We start from the raw sequence: 20,636 nt of genomic DNA, 5'->3' as shown, positions 1-20,636 counted from the left end.
CTGGTGACAGAGTCACGGGTCACTCCAAATGCTCCTCCCCATTGCTTAGAAGGTCATAGGGTGATCCCAACCCACACCTCCAGATGGTCCAGGAGTTTATTGTCCTTTTTAGCATTTTTCAGATGTATCTCTCTACTAGGGCCCACTCTGTTATACCCCTCATTCATAATTTGCTACTAGGGTCTCTCACCCCTATCCAGCCAATGGCCACTTGTTGCTTCACAAGCACAAGCCCCAGTTGCATCAATTTGTGTTCCATCTTCTTCCCCGGGAGTTTTTCCATGGTACGTGGCAAACACTGATATGGTGTGGGTATTAGCCACATAAACGTGACTCAATTACCCTGTCAGAGACTGTTAACCAAAAGGTTGCCACGCTCGGGCACAACCAGGTCGTAAGTAAGAATGTGGCCCCCAGAGATCGGCATCTCTGGAATCTCAGAAAATCCTCTGATTTGAATGGGTACATTTTGCCTAATGTAATCGGGTGAGAAAGGTACGATGTAGAAAGTGGATTAGTTTCAGTTGTGAGTTACATAAAACCCTGTTCATGGGAGCGCAGGCTGTCCCCCATTCCCTATCAGTGAACTGCTCTCCCAGGTCAACCTCACACACCGTCTTTGCCATCAGTTGGGTCTTACTTTTGTTAGCCTGGGGTGCTTTGTACAGGGGGGTAATCAAGTGCCCACTCAAACCCAACTGTAGCCTACTTCCCAATATTATGGATCTCGTCAGTGCGTTCGGGAAGCAAGACCAGATCAACCACGCCATACTGGGCAGCTTTTCATTTTGAAGAAACTGCCCTACACCTAGTCCAAATACTTCTGTAGCTTCTGGGACAGCAAGGAAAGTCTCCCTGGATACAAGTCGCCGGCTTTTTGACATCCTCCTTCTCTCGAGGCAAAGATGGATATGGAAGTTTCAATGTCGCAGGAGGGTGTCAGCTATCATATGAGGAATTCAATCTATAAAAGGGTGGCATCTAAAGCACCCTTGTCACAATTATCTCCCAGATGTTTGAGTTTGGTGTTTTACATAGGGTACCCCCACCTCCAGGCCGCCTCCCTGCATAAGTAGCATTAGTAGCTCTTCCTCTCTTTGAGGTCCCCCCAATAAGCAATTTTTCGAATCATCATCTTCTGACATCCCTTGAGCAGCATTTTGAATATATGGCACATAGTAATATAGCGTAGTATATACCCTACCAAGTTAAACCTCAAGAAAGCCCCCTGGTTCAATGATGAGCTTAAGAAATCCAAGAAGACATGCCGCATCCTCGAGAAAGCCTGGGAAAGAAACCCATCCACCGAAAACCTAGCCACTTTCAAGAATGCCACCCGTAAACACCATCAACTAATACGCTCCACTAAGAAATCAGCATTCAAAGATCGACTCGACAACAACGCCCACAGCAGTAAGGAACTGTTCAACATAGTAAAATAATTCACCAACCCATCAGCCGGCACCAATGACATCACTCCCTCCCAGCACCTCTGCGACTCCCTAGCTTCATTCTTCCACAACAAAATCGCCGACATACACAACAGCTTCACAAAACCACCGGGTGACCAGTCCACCCCACTCACCTCAGAACCTAATCTCCCCCTAACATCCTTTGAACCTGGAAACCAGTCACCACTGAAGACACCATCCGCCTGATGAACTCCATCCACTCAGGATCGCCAACCGACCCTTGTCCCCACCACATCTTCAACAAAGCAGACTCCATCATCGCTCCCCACCTTCGCGACATCATCAATAGTTCCTTCAACTCCGCCACTTTCCCGGAAAGCTGGAAACACGCCGAACTCAGCGCCCTCCTGAAGAAACCCACAGCAGACCCCAATGAACTTAAAAACTACCGCCCTATCTCGCTCCTCCCATTCCCTGCCAAAGTCATCGAGAAAGCTGTCAACAGTCAACTCGCCGCCTTCCTCGAATCCAACAAATCCCTCGACATATCACAATCCGGATTCCGAGCCAAACACAGCACCGAGACCGCCCTCATTGCAGCAACAGACGACATCCGTAAACTATTGGACAATGGTGAAACAGCTGCCCTCATCCTACTTGACCTCTCCGCAGCCTTCGACACAGTCTGTCATAACACCCTCATACACGGCCTCAGAAACATCGGAATTCAAGGAAAAGCACTGGACTGGATCATCTCATTCCTCGCAGGAAGAACCCAGAGAGTCCGCCTCCCCTCTTTTAGATCAGAAGCCACCGAAGTCATCTGCGGCGTACCACAAGGATCTTCACTCAGTCCTACACTCTTCAACGTATACATGAGCCCCCTTGCATCCATCGTTCGCAAACATAACCTCAACAGCATCTCCTACGCAGACGACACCCAGCTGATCCTCTCCCTCACCAAAGACTCAAACTCCGCCAAAATCAATCTACACGAAGGGATGAAAGAAGTGGCCGAATGGATGGAGACCAGTCGCCTTAAACTGAACTTGGACAAAACGGAAGTCCTCATATTAGGATCTTCCCCCTCTGCTTGGGATGACTCATGGTGGCCACCGGCTCTGGGAAACGCCCCCAAACCTACGGACCACGCACGTAATCTGGGCTTCATCCTAGACTCCTCCCTATCGATGACCAGACAAGTCAACGCAGTCTCCTCCTCATGCTTCAACATCCTACGCATGCTCAGAAAAATCTTCCGATGGATCCCCATCGAAACAAGAAAAACAGTAACCCACGCACTGGTCACTAGCAGACTAGACTACGGAAACACCCTTTATGCAGGAACCACAGCCAAACTACAGAAAAAACTCCAACGTATCCAAAATGCATCTGCCAGACTCATTCTAGACGTCCCCCGCAGAGCTCACATCTCCAGTCATCTGAAAGACCTCCACTGGCTCCCCGTCAACAAAAGAATAATGTTCCGTCTCCTCACCCACGCACAAAAAGCACTATACGATCTAGGACCCGAATCCCTCAATACACGCCTTCCCTTCTACACCCCCACCCACAAACTCCGTTCTTCCAACCAAGCCCTCGCCGCTATACCACGCATCCACAGGTCCACCATGGGGGGAAGATCTTTCTCCTACCTTGCGGCCAAAACCTGGAACTCCCTCCCCACCCATCTCCGCCTTACTCAAAACCACCTCTCCTTCAGAAAACAACTCAAAACCTGGATATTTGATACATAACCCCCCACCTCCCTCAAGCGCCTTGAGACCCTCTGGGTGAGTAGTGCGCTATATAAATTCCAAACTTGAACTTGAACTAGCGTGAGGTCTGGGAGCACCAATCCCTCCTCCACCTTGCTGCACATTAGTGTACCGATGGCCACTCTACTACGCCTTCCGGCCCACACCAGAAATATCATCAGATTATTCAGGAATTTAAACTCAATGGGTATCAGCAACGAAGTCAAATTTTGTAGAGAATATAAACAGTGTAGAAGGAGGACCAGCTTTATCATGACGACTTGACCCATTACTGATAGACTGAGATTTTTACAGAATATAATGGATGCCCCACGGCCATCCAATACCATTTCTATTTTGTATGTATATTGATTGTTCTCTGTCGCTGCAACAAGGAAACCCACATAACGAAACGTGTTGGTCTCTCACTGGATGCCTAGTTTTGGCAGCCATGCAAGCAGAACCCCAGCGGGAAGAGTAACCTTTTTAATCTATTTACTCCCAAGCCCAAAACAGTGCCAATTGTCTCCAGTAGATCTAGAAGGCGTCCCAGCAATTAATGAGGGGACATATATATATATATATATATGCAGAGAACCTCCCAACAGCTACCTCCAATCCCCTTGGACCGGCGGAGCAGGAGACGGACCACAAAGTCAAGAAACAATTCTTTACTGCAGAATAGGTAAGGTGGTAAGAACAGCAATGATGCGTTTCGGGCTAAACAGTCCTTGTTCACATGCAGAGAGTAGCAATTCATGTTTACTTTTATAGTGCTTTTTTCACCTCGCCTACATCCCACCTCCAGCTTGGTCATGTGACTCATAGACATGGTAAACATACTATTGTATAAAAAATAAATAGTAAAAATCAATTTACATCACATTATATGCATAGAACTTTTCACAAATAGAAGTTAGTTTGACTGCATAAATGCACTAGTTCACAGAAGTAAGTGAGAAGTCTTCAATTGGCATGACATCAACACTGGGTAACGGTCCTAACATTGCAATTGATAGCTGGATAAATCCTGTAACATACCCCAAGATTTTTGTCTAACCAAGTCACAAGTTCCCTAAGGAACAAAAAGGATTATGCTGGGATTTACGTAGGCAATTAAGTGCTAAAGTGCAAATTTCAGAAAAAATGGCTAGACAACCCTGCACAGTGTGCAAAAAGCTTTCAATAAAGTGCAAAAAATCTACGACCTAAAGTGCTAAAGTGTATGATAAAAAGATCTGAATATAAGAAATGAGTTAGCATATTACCCCTATAAAAAATCGGACTACGCCATATTATTTCAATAAAAGGTACATATAAAAAACTTTATAAAACAGTAATTCATCATATTTACAACAAGTGTAAAAAGACCCTGTGTATGTTATCCATATTACTTAAGAAAATTTATAGTTGAAAGGGAGGCACACAAAATAGATGACTATGTTAGAGGCCAGAGGAATTTCATAGTCTAATAAATAACAGGGAACCTAGCTATCTTTTGTAGTCATAAATAGCTGATGTCAGTAAGTCCCCATGGAACAGAGTGTCCCGATGGACAACAGGGAACCTGACTACCCATCGGGAGAGGTTTTAGTCAGAGGCCCAAACTAGTCTTATATCATGTAGTTCTTTCTCTATACTGCTTATAGGTACTTCGCCGTAGATGTCAAAAAGGCACCAATCTGCATATTATGTCCCAACCATATTACCGCAGAGATGTAGGAGACTCTACAGAAAATTGTGAATGCCCTCAGTAATATTTAGGCCATTAGGCCACTTACTGTCGAACTCCAAAATAAATCGCGTCTCCAATTGCCTCAGTAGCAATTCCCTAGTTCCTCCTCTTCGAAGTTTCGGGACTGACCCTACCACATAATACGACTGGCAGCTTAGATCTTTATTGTGTTTTAACGCAAAGTGGCGTGCTACGGGATATGCGGGATCATTGTGTAATATGGCTCCGAGGTGTTGCAGAATTCTGACGTGCACCTGCCATTTCGTGCTTCCTATGTAGTTCAGCCCGCAGGTGCACGTCAGGACGTAAACTGCGAAGTCTGTGTTACATGTATGGTTGCCAGTAATAGGGATTTCTTCAGAATCAAATGGAATGTGATAATGTGTCTTATTGATTCCGAATTTACAGGCCCTACAATGGGTGCATTTTCGGAACCTGGCCAAAAGTTGCAGCCATGTACTCTTCTGCTTCAATTCAGGGCTGCTTTTATTGAGAATTGTCCCCTTGCTTCTAGCTGTGCGGAATGTTACCAATGGCTTACTGGGTAAAGTAGGATTTAATATATATTCAGTAAGCACTATAGGCCGATTTTTCCTGATGATATTCCTGATCTTATTCTCTTCATTACTGAAAGCAGTGATGAATCTGGGACAGTCCTTTGATTCTGCGCCTAAGATTGAAATGGGTTCAGTTACATTAATCAGAGCAGCCTCTTTAGAGAAAAGACTCTCCCTGGTTCTCAGCCTGGCTTTAGCCAAAGCCTGGTTGAAAATCCTGTCTGAGTAGCCACGCTCCTTAAGTCGAGCCCTCAAATCAGTAATGCATTTATATATACATGTGTGTGTGTATGTGATCAAGACGCCAAAGAGTAGAACGCATCTGTTTGTCTCCCCGATAATAAAAATATTGCAAATCTATCGACCTTGTCAATGTAGCTGTTTTCCTTCGCCGAGGACCACTGGGGATCGAATAACTTGGGGAATATATATACATATATCTATATATATATATATATATATATATATATATTCACTGAAAAAAACATAGGTTTCAGGCACATTATAGTTAGAAATTAGCATTTTAAAAACCTTAGAAATTCACTGAAAAAACCATAGGTTTCAGGGACTTTATAGTTAGTTGGACATTTCTCTTGTAAAAAACCATAGAAAGTCCCCTGTTATAGTTAGTTCAGCTAACTATAACTCGAGCACCCGCAATGCACTGCTGAAGACATCACATAGTACATCATTCATCACATGGTCAGTGACAACACTGATGACATCATCCAGTGACTGTGTTTTTCTTGAAAGTTTAAATATGTATTATATATATGCCAAGGTGTATTGATGAATGAGTAGGTGTATACGTGTCTGAAATGGAGGATTTAGTAGGTGCGTGACTAACTGTTTAAGTGAGTGATTACATTTGTCCTACTGAATGCATGGGTTAGTGACTAAACTGTGTGAATGTCTGTATTAGTCTGTCTGTTGTTGTATAAGCTGCTGCAAGGGTTGATCAGTAGCTACATGAGTGTCTATATGGGTTACCGATTGGTTGCCTGAGTATTTGTATGGGTGCCTGAGTATGTGTGTGGGTGGGTGGGTGGGAGGTGTGTGACTCTGTGCATAGATGTTTGAGTAGTTGATTCACTGTGTGTATGGGTTCAAGATTGCATGTTGAAACAGCTGTATGGGTGGGTGAGTGTGTGTTGTTGGGTATGTTGGTGAGTGAACTGATGTCTCAATGGTACATGTCCAAGTAACTACATATGTAAAAGGCAGTGTACATGACAGTTGAAGTATATAAATGACTATAAGTGAGAGTCAGTGATTGTGAGAGTGACTGTATTGATGAGTGTGTATTTGTGTAAGAGAGTAAGTATGCATTTGTTTCTGTTTGAATAAGTGATGTAGTGTATATATAACTGTATAGGTATGTATGAGTGATTGTATGGGTGAATGAGTGGATGTGTGTGTAGACCTAGGAATCAGTGAGTGCGTATGTAGTAACTGGTATTGGTGTGTTGATAGTTTCGAAAATGATAGTTTGTGTTTTACAGTGGGTGTATCAAAGGTTTAAATAGAGTGTGAGGAGATGGACCCGATTTTCACGTTGGGGATGTCATCAGTGATATCATCAGTGATGTAACTCACCATGTCATGAATAATGTAATATGTGACGTGATCAGCAGTGCATAGCGGGTGCGCAAGTTATAGTTAGCTTAACAGGGGAATTTCAATGTTTTTGAATGAGAGAAATGTCCAACTAACTATAACGTCCCTGAAACCTATGGTTTTTTCAGTGAATATTTAAGGTTTTTTAAATGCGAATTTCTTACTATAACGTGCTGGAAACCTATGTTTTTTTCAGTGAATTTCAGAGGTTTTTTAACTGCTAATTTTGAATTATAATATTCATTAAACCTATGGTTTTTTTCAGTAATTTTGAAAAAAATGTTGGTGATATTTTGTAACTTTAATATCCTAAAAATAGTTTGTTGTAATTTTTTTTGTTTGTTATTGAAATAATACAATTTCTTCTGTTTTCTTAAATATTAATATATATATTTTTTTGGGGGGTGAAAAAAGTGAAGTTGCTCACCCATCGTGTACCTATCTCAGTGTGTGTGCAGATTCAAACCACCATATTGGTAAAGTCGTGAAGGATGCGCGTTTCAGTCAGCCCACTCTGCTTATGCTTACAGGGAGGGAACTACAACTCTTCATGTCTCAGGTCTTCCCTGCAGTGATCTGCTGATCACAGGTCTAGTTGTCAGCATGCCACAGCCACTCCCTCACAGCTGGTTTACACCCACACCAGACCCATTCAGCATAGGCGTCACAGGTTGTGACCCTGCCAATAAAAACGGCCAGGCGCACGGGCACAAGCCCATTTTCATTCTCTATCTGGGAGTGTCTGTGTGGTTATTATGTATGCATGAGGGTCTAGGGACCTACCACATCACATTCCCCACTGCCAGGGGTAATACAATGATGTCAGCACCACGATATTCAATCATAAAGGGCCCATCACTTGAGGTGCACAGAGTTGGTGGCAGCCGAGGCACTTTGGCCTACACGGGCCTCCCTCAACGTGGCGATGACTTGGGGAGCACAGAGTTGGTGGCAGCCAAAGCACTTTGCTTGACACTGGGCTCCTGCCACGTGGAGATGACTTGAGGTGCACAGAGTTGGTAGCGGCTAAGGCATTTTGGCCGACATGGGCCTCCCGCCACGTGGCGATGACTTGAGCTGCCCTGAATTAGTGCCACCAGAGCTGAGCAGGTGTACAGCCTGCGATGATGCTTAGTCCTCGATACACCATCCTGGCAATCAAGACCTGATTTGAATTGTGAGCTCAACTGGACCGTGTGTACGCCAAAGGCAGCAGGCTGTATAGACATGACTCCTTGGCCACCAAGGAGGGGGGAGCGGACTCAGGGGTGATAATTATTTCGCCTCTTTTGCTGCACTAAAGTGCAGATAACTCAGCAATAAGTCCCTACTGTTGGGTTATCGGATGACTCTGAAACAAGCCATTGTGTTTATTTAGACTTTGTTGTAGCTTCATGCGAATCACAAGAAAAAAGATGAAAAAGCAAGAAAAGTGGGCAGGGTACAAACACCCTGACCCCTTAGGCCTGCTCAAGGGATCCCACAAAACGCCCCAGGGTCAGAGAATTATGATTATTGTTTTTTTTTTTTTTAAAGCAGCAGGGTGCGCGAATCCGAGCGATAAAATCAAAAGTGATGGGGCATATTCTCATGGACTTATCGCCGAGTTATCGGCACTTTAGGGCAGCAAAAGTGGCGAAAGAATTATCAACCCATTCTCAACCTGGTGCAAACTGCCAATATAGCAAGTTTTCCAGTAATAGCTTCAGCAAAAAACACCACCACGAATGAGAGCGACAACTAACGCTAATGATATGCAGAGTAGGCGTTCCCGTACAAAAACAACACAAAAACACCACTTTGCAATATTTTCAACGTACAGACAAATCTGCGGTGCGATCCAAAACAGGCGATAAGCCGCGTTAGCAGTTAGAATTTAACATCTGTCTTTTACTGGTGCAATTCAGGACGACTACCTACAGTATGAAAGAGAGCCCAGCCCAGAGCCGCATCTGAAGACCAACACATGTCATAGAACTACTGATCATGCAGCTCCGACACCCAAGAAGGCCATAACACCCAGCACCACCACAACCCAGGACCTCCCCCAGGAACCCGCCGCTACCACTGAGGCAGCGCAGAACAGGACAGCAGGCCTTCCCAAAATGGCATTGCCCTTCAGCCACACAATAGCTGAATGTTTGGAGTGGTGGGAACCAAGTATGTGTGAAGCAGGCAAGTCACCTATCAATAACAATGCACACAATGCCAAGTGTAGCGTAATGTGCTGGACAGACCTCACTATGCAGAGCACAGACCTCTCCATGTGGACATATACTGCTGGTGCTTGTAGTGTTGTGGACAGTCAATGCAACCTCGTGACCTCAGGCAGTTGGAAAGATCTCGGTCATGTAACTGTGTCGTCCCCCCTGTGAGCGGAAGCGGAGTTGATTGGTCCAACATACACCACTCCGGCATAGGAGTGTGAATAAATAGGCAGGGGCTCTGGGCGTGGTTCACTTCTGGGAAGGCCAACGCGCCTGCCAGAGCAGTGGCCCTTATCCTGCCACAAGGCGGCCGCCATGACTGCCAGCCTCCTTGACACAGTCCCCCTGCAAACCCAGCGGCACAGCACCACAGAGTTATGTCTGTACAGACTAATGCCTTTGACGTACACTGCGGACAGCAGGGTTCACAATTCAGATCGAGTCGCGATTGCAGATGACGCAGTCCAGTAGACAACACACATTGCTACCAGTGTGGCAACCCGCTGGTTGCTTTTGGTGCCACTAACTGTGCAGCTCAACTCCACACCACATGGATGTGGGCCCTTGCTGACCGCTGCCTCTGGCCTACACTGTGGACAGCAGGGCTCACAATTCAGATCGAGTCACGATTGCAGATGATGCAGTCCAGTAGGCAACAGACTTTGCTACAGTGCGGCCCTCCCGGGCCATGCATAATTGCTGGCTGTGCACACGCTGAGTGCTTCAGGTGCCACTATGTCAGTGCAACACAAGTCACTGCCACGTAGCCTTATTAAGGCAGAATTAGTTACACAAAAGGCATTGCTCCCAGTGCGGATTCGCAAAATGGAGATTACAATATTCTAAATGTGAGAGATACTTCTGTTGGTTGTGTTACTGCTCTTTATATATAGCTGTAAAACATGTTTTTGATAAGAAGAAGAAGTTGCCATTTAGCCAAAGAAGTTCTAGGGCCATATTATCAAGAAAGGGCGATACATTATCGCTGCTTTTATCGGCCGGAAACTGCAGCTAAAGCGGCGATAATGGCCTTGATAATATGCCCTTGTGATTTCCCATAGAAGCCCAGGTTCTGGTGTTAACCTGGCCTTCTAAGGGAATTCACAAGGGCATATTATCAAGCCTATTATCGCGGTTTTAGTGGCAGTTTACTGCCGATAAAAGCGGAGATAATGGATCGCCCGTTCTTGATAATATGGCCCCTTGTCTCAACACACTAATTTCATGAGACTATCTGGCTGCTTTGGCGGAAATGCTGAGCTCATTTGACTCCATTCTCGATCTTTGAAAGTTGAATAAACTATTCTTGCAAGACTCCTTTGATTTCCAGAATCTCCACACTATCACTGAGGTTATCTTGCACCCATATAAATTGAAAATGCTAACCTCTGCCAGCTTGTAACCTTTTCTCTCACATAAATTAAATGCCCTCTTTCTCACTGTGACTTGTCCCGCCTCTGCATCCAACTCTGAAGGGTTAATTCCAGGTGGTTTTAACATCACCTATTAACCACTTTTACAGGCAGTTGTCAGTCCATCGTACACAAACCAACTCTGTCTGTCACACTCTCCTTACCACTCCTCACAAATTCCCCATTTAAAGGCCTTTAGCATGCCTCACCCTCCCACCCACTCACTCTATCAACTTTCTTGGATGTGCAGGTCCCCTCATCGTGATAAAAATGCTTGTGATGACGTATTTCCTTACTATCTATCCATAGTTGTGTAGCTCACACACACCAGGATGTAGCCTTTTTACTACATAAAGCACTCTGCTGCACTTTGGACCTGGATGTAATGGATATTAAAAGTTCAATAAATGAAATGTAAACAGTACTCTATATTATATGATAGAAGTTTAATTAATGGAACCCTTTAAAGAAACCCACAGCCTCTAAATATAAGTGTTTTAATAATGAAAAGACAATCATAATTACAACAACCTTAGTACTATTACTACTAATACTACTACCACTAGTACCACCACTACTACTACTACTACTACTACTTCTACTACTACGAGTACTCCTCCTACTACTATTACTACTAATAATAATAATAATATTAGTGATGATAATTTAAAGCACTTTCCTCTACACTCTGCCATTGTGACCGCCTCTGTAAGGGCAACGTTCGATTATCCATGTCATGGTCTGGGACTGCCGGCCACCCCCCGCCTTAACACACAGACTACGTTACCCATTTAACAAGTCAACACATAATTCTTTGGAAGGCAGGGGGTCTGAGACCCCCTGGCCGTATTTATTAAAATATGAAACAAAATAAAAATTTTAAGAAAATAAACATTTACACAATTATTAAATGCAAACTTCAGAACATTAGATTTACATCCATTTTGACATGATATGATGGGCTAACCTTAACAAGTAGCTAATACAGCATGGTTCCTAACCGAATCTAACATCCTGAAATTAAATTTGCATTTTAATAATCCATGTTTATTGTACATAGGACAGGCCAGGCACTTTCTTCACTCTGCTGCATCGCGGAGTTTAGCACCAATCACAAACGTTGTTTTTTCCCGGAAAATTCTTTTTGGAAGCTGTGAGCAGGGAAATCATTTAACACAAGCCCATCCTTCAAATTTCATGATGTTTGTTCGAGACTGAAGGCGTCTTTTTCTGACTTCCTAAACTCTATTTGATTGACACAGTGGGGAGTTGTCCTTGAGCCCACTTCACACAACAGCACTTCAATCAGAGCGATTCAATCAGTTCTGCGGTTAAATTGTCTTCTGGCAGAGCAAGCAGTTTGACTTTTAATGCCATGCATTAAATATGTGTTTGGGGTAAAAATAGACTTGTGTTTTCAAAAGGATTTGACACTATCAGCCCCCTGCCCAGTTCCTTGTGGGGCTGCATTATTGAGAGCAGAAGATTGGACGAGCACTTATTCAGCTTGATATGAATCCTCGTGAGGCGTGAAGAGGCTTCCGTTTCAAAACATCCTTTACTTGGTTAAAACTGTCGAACAGAAGGATGGCGCCGGCTGCGTGCCCACCTGGGACTGCATGTGCCGTCCATGGAGTTTTGTAAAAACCTCTAAGAGGAGACAGAACTTCATTGAGATGTAAAAGGCTGTTTAGACAGTAAATGGTGCCTTAGGGTACAGTGAGTTATTTCCAACCTGTGGTTATTGACTGAAAATTCCAATCAACAAGAGGGTTTCATGCCTAAAACCTAAGTATACATGAACTGTATAGTTTTTCTTCCGGGCAGGGGGCAGTACATGCTCGAGGAGTACTGGTGAAGGCCACCTTGACTGTTTATTGCAAAATGGCGCAAGTGGGAATGTACAGAACCATGTGTACCTGGTGTTGTGTGCAGGGGCGGCTGGTGGATTTTAAAAGTAGTGAGGCAAAAAATGGTATCCTAGTATAATGAGCGAGCGAAGCGAGTCAGCCCAAACTCCAAAAAGGAGGGTGCAGGGGGGTTTTCCCCGCAAGAACATTTTTCAAACAATGGATTCAAATGGTGGCTTTTAGTATCTACCTGCCTGACTGCCTATCTATCTGTTTGGTCGTCTATCTTCCCATCAGCCGGCAGATCGGTCGCTCTGTCTTTCTGCCTGTCTTATCTATTTTCTGTGTAGGTATGCATTTCTGCTTGTATCATGCTTCTGTATGTACGGCCCATGTAAATTTGTCACCTTGGCCTCTCCCAGTCCAACCTTTTGTTTGATTTCTTTCTTCTGTATCTCTTGGTACATTCCATATGTTTCTGTCCCTTTCACCATTTCCCTTATTCGTGAACCCACTCCTTTTCCGAAAATTATGACCCCCCTAGTAGTTTTAATAGTCACAATGTCATATAGAACAAATAGAACACGCAATGTATACGCCACAGCCATTGGCCCCATAGAGTACACAGTGATCAACCTTATACAGAGATAACGCAGTGAATGCACAAGAGGCTTTGTGTTGCTGAGTAACTGTGGCCGCCCTCATACAGTGGGAGAAGAGAGCCCAAGAGCACACAGTGAATGCACAACAAATACGAGTGATACAGAGTGTACACTATGGCCACCTTCATACATTGGGAGTAGAGAGCCCAAGAGCACGCAGTGAATGCACAACAGTCCCTAGTGATGCAGAGTATACTGTGGCCGCCCTTACAGCCTGGAAGCAGAGACCACAAGTGCACATGGATAATGCCAAAAAGGCCTTAGTGCAGCATAGTACATGGAACCAACATCCACCAGTGGGAGCAGAGAGCACAAGGGCACACAGTGAATGCACAACTAGCCTTAGTGCAGCAGAGTACCATGTGGTTGCCCTCATACAGTGGGAGCAGAGAGCACAAGAGCACACAATGAATGCACAACAGACCACTGTGATGCGGAGTACACTGTGGCCGCCCTCATACGGAGGGAGCAGAGCACACAGTGAATGCACAACAGACCACTGTGATGCAGAGTACTCAGTGGCCGCCCTCATACAGAGGAAGCAGAGAGCACAAGAGCACACGGGAAATGCTCAACAGACCACTGTGATGCGGATTACACAGTGGCCACCCTCATACAGAGGGAGCAGAGAGCAAAAGAGCACACAGTGAATGCACAACATACCACTGTGATGCAAAGTACACAGTGGTCACCCTCATGCAGTGTGAGCAAAGAGCACACATTGAATTCACAACAGGCCTTAGTGCAGCAGGGTACACTGTGTGACAGCTCTCAGAGTGGGATCAGAGAGCACAAGCACACACAGTGAATGTACAACAGGCCCTAGTGATACAGAGTACACTATATGACCACCCTCATACTGTGGAAGCAGAGAGCACAGTTACGTGCATAAAACGCCTTAGTGCAGCATAGTGCATAGAGCCACCCACAGACAGTGGGAGAAGAGAGCACAGGAGCACACAGTGAATGCCCAACAGGCATTAGTGCCTAAGAGTGCACAGTGACCGTCCTCATACAGTGGGAGCAGAGAGCACAGGAGAACACATTGAATACACAACAGACCCTAGTGATGCAGAGTACACTTTGGCCGCCCTCATGCAGTGGGATCACAGAGCACAAGAGCACACTGTACGTGCATGCATGCATTTGAATATGGCTGTGCGCATTTATGCGTATTTGAAAGCGTGTATGCATGGATGTACGTGTATCTGTTCTTACAAGCATACATGTGTGTGCCTGTATTTGTAAACACGTTTACTGCGTGCATGTAAGCAGGAATGTGTGTAAGTGCGTCTTTGAATACAAGCATGTTATTGCTGAATACATATGCACCTCACTACCATCCACCCAGTTTTCCTTCCATGATTCACCCGAGAATACTCTGTAAATGTGCAGCATTGCACTGGGACTTAGTGCAGACTTCACACATGCATCATGTATTTGGTGATATGCCCAACACGCCTATGTTTTTGAAACCTCCTCCCATGGTTCTGCGCCCAGTTAAAAATTCCTTACTAGTTCCATATGCAGTGGATTACTTAGCGTAGGGAAGCACATCGCTTTACAATGCACTTGACATTCATGCTCAACCATGATTGACGTTGAACTCTTTTCTGCCAAGATTTTTTATTGGCTGAGACCGCGGCTCTTCCTAATACAGGCCAGGGTGTTCGCCATCTTTGTGAAACTGAACTCACCTAAAATAGAGCTATTTAGTACTCTGCAATAGTGATTCAAATTTCTAGGTCTCTAGGTGAACTCCCATATATGACCCTCATGAAAGTTAGATGTTTGTGTGGGGGCCCGGTCAAGAAACTCAGAATATCTGCCACCCTCTGCTAGTATTAGCCACGTTAGATGACTTGTTATGAATAAATAGAGTAGGCTTACCTTACAATCTATAAACATATGTTGTATCATGAGCATGGGGCCCTGCAGAAGCACGGGCCATGGGGAATCATGGCTCACCCTGCCTCCCTTCTAACAGGCGAGATGGCCCTTAATGCCTTCATGTATGGACACATATGTTTGCATGAATTTCAAATTACCCACATTTTCAGGTGATTTGGAGTTTGTGCCACCAGTTAAATATTTTGAAAATGTTGTGCCATGTTTGTAGTGGAGAGTGCAGCTTCCGTTTACACCAGTGACAGTTGTGTGACCTCTCCTAGCCAAACAGATACAGGCATTACACAGGCAGGATCAGTTCCTCCTCCCATCACACTGTGAGCCAATGTGCGTCACACCTATTCCAGTCTAAGGCGATAAACTTGTTTCCTTGCCCTTTTAGGGTTTGGCCTCTTTGCTGCAACAGGCACACTTGGCTGTATTTATTGTTACAATAACAATGTATGTTGCGTACCTATATAAATCATGGGCTAAGATTATGAACTCTCTTTGGGCAGACAGGTGCCAATGCCATTTAAACTGATGAGCCGAGTGGGGATGGGGGAGGTAGGGGGTGTATAAGAGTGTGCAGAAGTCAAATGCCCATTCTCCCTCTTCGGTAGAAAGCACAACTTTTACGATGAGGACGAACAGGTGCAGGAGGCAGGCCCCTCTTTCTGATTTGGGATCTTATATGTTCTTTTCTGAATCTTAATTGCATATCGAGAGAACAATCGTGAGATGTGAGCTAAATGACTCTGAGCCAAGAACAACTGTCTAGTCAGAGTGGCTCTAGCGATGTCAACTGGGAGTTGGGACACATGTGGAGGATCATGGAGAACATGGAGTGGATGCAGGCGGAAAGTATGTTTGCCACAGCTTCACAGCAGTGAGATGTAGCTGTGATCTTCCATGCCCTGTAGATCCTAGTCATGGCATTGCCACCACAAGGCCTGGCGGGTTGGATGCTGGTGCTACTACTACATCCACATCTCCTCCCCCTGAAGTGTCTGTGCCAGATAGTGCGGCAGATTTTCCATCTCCATCCCCTGATGTGTCACTGCCACACAGTGATGCAGGCAAAACACCACTACCCGCATGCGAGGCACCTGACACATCAGTGGACGAAGATGATGATGAATATTGCTTTGTGGCTAGAATGAAGTGATGTCAATTATCTCCGCCATATGGCCAGGTTCAGCTTGGTTCTGCCCTCTGCATCATGCCCCGGAATAACACCTACCACTGTCCCATTATACACTGAGCGACACTCACCTTGGACCTTGACATGGGCTGCCATATTTGGTTTGGTTACCAATGACACAGCAATCACACTGCAGACTGTAGTCTTCCACTCCCTATGAACTTGTCAATCCTGAAAGGACTCTGGCTGGCCCTCCACAGGCCAACAATGTAAAGTGGGATGTGCATGGCCCTGTACTGGCCAGCTTCAATACTCCACCGAATGTGAATAAAACATTCCAATTCACACAGATGTTTCATGGCCATGATCAATCAAGAATGAAAGTATGGATGAATGTAGGGACATTGATTCCACAAAAAAGTACTCCCTGGGTAATGATATCAATGCGCAGGTATGGCCGTGACCCAGATAGGCATTGAGACACACATTGTCATTCAAATCAACACTCATCACAGTTGAATACAAGTTTAGGTGCGTAGACTTTATTAGCATATGTGTGTCAGTATGGGCAAGATAACATAAAGACCAATGAAGCAGCATGTCAGAATGAGGAACATTGACAAGCACCGCTGTCCACTCCGGGGGAGTGCCTCACCTTCCACAGGTGTGTGCCAAGATGCGTTGTTGTCCGCTCATGTAGTCAGAGTCCAAGCGAATGCGGCCATGTCCACTTTTGTCATGGGATATTGACCAGATCTCCAAAATGCAACAAGGTGTCGGGACATGTGCATTGTGTTCCAATATGTTGTGGATCTAGGTACGAAGTTACTCATCCATGAAAGCGATTGAAGCTTCGTAGGCGAACATTTCCAGCATGAGGTAGTTATCGACTTCATTAAACAGGACTGCTAGCAATCCATTAGCAGGCCGGACAGATGTGCTGCGTCCACCCCTTACAGCAATTTGCACTACAGCCCAATAGGGTGAAGGACTGGGCTATTCAAAGGCCCAGCGGTGCCAGGGGACAACACCTGAAACCTTCGTGGGTTACCTGTTCCGGCGTACAAATCACAGAGACACGGGACACTTCCTTCGGCGTCAAAGATCAAGGTTTATTTACTGCAGGGAATACAGAAATCGCAAGAAGTACACCACGTGTAGGTTCTGGGAGACTGCTTCGAATTGCAACAGTGGATCGCTCCTTTTATACATATTTTAGTCATAGCACAACATGGCGAACAAAAGGTTACAATTCAGTTCCCACAATAAACTTCAAAAGGGTTGCTTTCATGTATTCAGAGGCCCGGAACATGATTACAGTAACATCGCCGGTTCCCAACTGTAAAAGTACGTTATCCCATCAGTAAGTACATTCCATTCTGGCTGTAAACGAGTTAAGAAAAGAGACAGAAGCAGGTGCAAGGAAGACAAAGATAGACAACAGATTGAAAAAGAGTGTAGGGGGCAATATCGGAAGCACGATTGCAGGATCAAAGGATTCGTACCTAATGCATGCGCGGCTGAAACAATAGACCGGCACGGCAAGATGAGCCTCAAGCGGAGCCATCTGCCTTTGCAGTGTCATCCCCCTCGTCATAAAGACATCCTCAAAGGAACACGTGTCTTCCGCAAGAGCTTGGGAATCCCAGGGTCATGAAGCGGACAGTGTCCGTTTGCTGGCTACTTGAGGGCGAGAGACAAAATGGATGCTGTATCTAAAATGGAACCAGTGGGTTCAGATGGAGAAACCCACGAATAAGACGAACAGTTCAAGGCAGTGTAGCGAAAACGCGTACACCCACTAAACTCGTCATTTGCGGTTCATAGATACCAAACTCGTCCATATTCGAACGAGTCAAAAACACCATCATGATTGTCACGGAACCTCAGACGCTCCTTTTGCCCTCATGTAGGCAAGCACTAGTCGATATCAGAATCGATCTTGATATTCATCAGATCGTTCAGATGTTGCTGCAACATTATTCTATCCATCAATGCTTCTTTGGTAACAGATGGTCGTCTTATACACGCCGTAGCACAGAGGCCACATAAGGCAGGACCACACTGCACACAAAGACAACACGTGAACAGAAATGCTACAACAACCCCGATGATCATCAGAATCTTCCAACCCCACGTCGACATTAGGCCCCAAAACCATCCTAGTAGCGTCCAATCACCTACGTCCACGTGTATGGACTCGGAGATCTTATGCAACTTTGAGATGGCTTGATATACAGTTGGAGCATTATCAGGAATGAAATACCTGAAACAGAAAGCATTATGTTCGTACAACCCTATGCAATTTCGATCTTTGAGCTGACATCCTCTCTACTTCCGACAACTTAGAGAAATCCATCCTCTAAAAAACCGTCCGTAACGTTCTTGACGCACTTCGTTCTGAGTAGCGATTATCAATTCCCAGGAGTTCCCAGGAATCGACAAAAGTAACCGACCTAGTGTCAGGAACCTGCTAAACAGAAGGAAGTACCCACACGGCCCTACGGTCAACCCGGATGAAAAGGGTTTTCTTTAATCAATCATTCAATTTTAATGCAAATCTCCTAGCTGTGGAAAAAGTGGAACACACGTAAAAAGAAACTCAAAAATTAATAGAGGATGCAATTGTTCATAATGTTCATGGCAATAGTAAGGGGGTAATATGAATTCAAAAGGGAAAAACAAAAAGGGATTTCTTTTATTAGTCTTTGTCACGAGAACGAAGGAAATATCGATTTCTCCCAGGTCGAGTCTGTTCTTCAAATAATTGTTCAGATTGTGGAACAGCGTTCAATCGATCAGATGTAAGTTCAAGCCTCGAATTCTCCAATGCTGATGATTCAACAGATGTGTCTGACTGTAACGAAGTGTCTCCTACAGGTTGAGCATCACTAAACGTCACAAAACGTATTGGGGTCTGAGTTTCTGTTGCAGCAACTCCAGTTCTCACCCAAGAATCTGCTGGCAAAGGGATCGGGACTTTCTTGGTGGGGGTGGTGTGCACCCAATTCTTTCGGCCTTCCAACCAAACTGCAGTCCTTGTAGCCAGCAGGACTTGGAAGGGACCCACAAATCTCGGCTCCAAGTTACACTTTCTCCCACAGTTGCGGGTGACAACCCAGTCACCCGGTTGGAGCCGATGTCCAGGACCCTCTGTCTGTGCCTGTAGAGCTTCAAAGACCTGTTGATGAATTAACCTCAGTTTAGCAGTCAGATCATGAAGATAATCAATTAACATTGGATATTCGAGACTATCAAAGGCCTTAGGTCTCGGGACTCCCCAAATGTTCGCAGGACGGCCAAACACAATCTCATATGGGCTAAGCCCTACTCGAGAGTGTACAGTCGCCCTGGTCGACAAGAGAGCTAGAGGCAAGACATCAGGCCATTACAGACCAGTCGTAGCTTGAATCTTAGCAAGTTTCAGTTTCAGAGTACCATTGTACCCTTCAACTAAACCCGCTGACTGGGGATGATTGGCGCTATGGAATTTTTGTCGAATTCCAAGGCCCTTACACACACTCTTCATCACACTCCACACAAACTCACTTCCGTTATCTGACCATACAATCCGTGGCATTCCATACCGAGGAAAGTATTCCTTCAGTAGGACTTTCGCTGTGGACAGGGCAGTATTATCTTTAAGAGGATAGGCCTCAATCCATCTGGAGAACGCGCAAACCACAACTAAAACGTACTTCAGGTTATTGCATCTCTCCATATGGATGAAGTCCAATTGGATAACCTCAAAGGGACATGTAGGAGGAGCAAAATGGCCAGGTGGCGTGGGGGTGCCCTTGCCAGGATTATACATCATACATACCATACAATTCTTAACCACCCTCTCAGCACACTTAGCAATACCATCATTCTTCCATACAGGGGACAGCAACTTACATATACCTTTCGCGCTAATATGTGACAAGCCGTGAGCCATAGTCACAACGGCTAGCACATATGCATCCGGTAACATCCACCTCTGACATCCCGACAAATCAATCCAACATCCATGCGCATCTAACTTTCCTGTGCTTTCTTTCCACTTAGTCTTTTCAGTTTCAGTGGCCTCATTCTGAATCGCTTTCACGCTCTCAACAGTGTCTTCACACATACCAGTCTCCGCCGGCCACCTTACTGAACTCATAACATACATTCGGGTTGCAAGATTCTTAGCTGTTTCCTTTGCAATCTCATCCGCAAACGCGTTACCAACATCATCCGTAACCTTTCGGTGCACGCTGCATTTAATGATTGCCACCTGCTTAGGCAATGTAAGTGCGTCCAAAAGATCGTTCACGAGCTGTCCGTGTTGGATCTTCGTACCATGCGATGTCATAAATCCTCTTTCTCTCCACAAACGACCAAAGCTATGTGCAACGCCAAACGCATATTGACT

General features: G+C 45.1%; 1 protein-coding gene across 2 annotated transcripts in view; it reads right to left on the bottom strand.

Annotated features, from left to right (window-relative positions):
• LOC147727632 (phospholipid-transporting ATPase ABCA1-like) overlaps positions 1–20,636 on the bottom strand; it is a 2,839,360-nt gene that overhangs the window by 97,258 nt on the left and 2,721,466 nt on the right. The window lies entirely within an intron of this gene.

This window comes from Lissotriton vulgaris, chromosome 3_1 (genome assembly GCF_964263255.1).
Source record: "Lissotriton vulgaris chromosome 3_1, aLisVul1.2, whole genome shotgun sequence".
Taxonomy (NCBI): domain Eukaryota; kingdom Metazoa; phylum Chordata; class Amphibia; order Caudata; family Salamandridae; genus Lissotriton; species Lissotriton vulgaris.
Note: the sequence above shows the minus strand (reverse complement) of the source record. Positions and strands in the feature narration are given on the sequence as shown.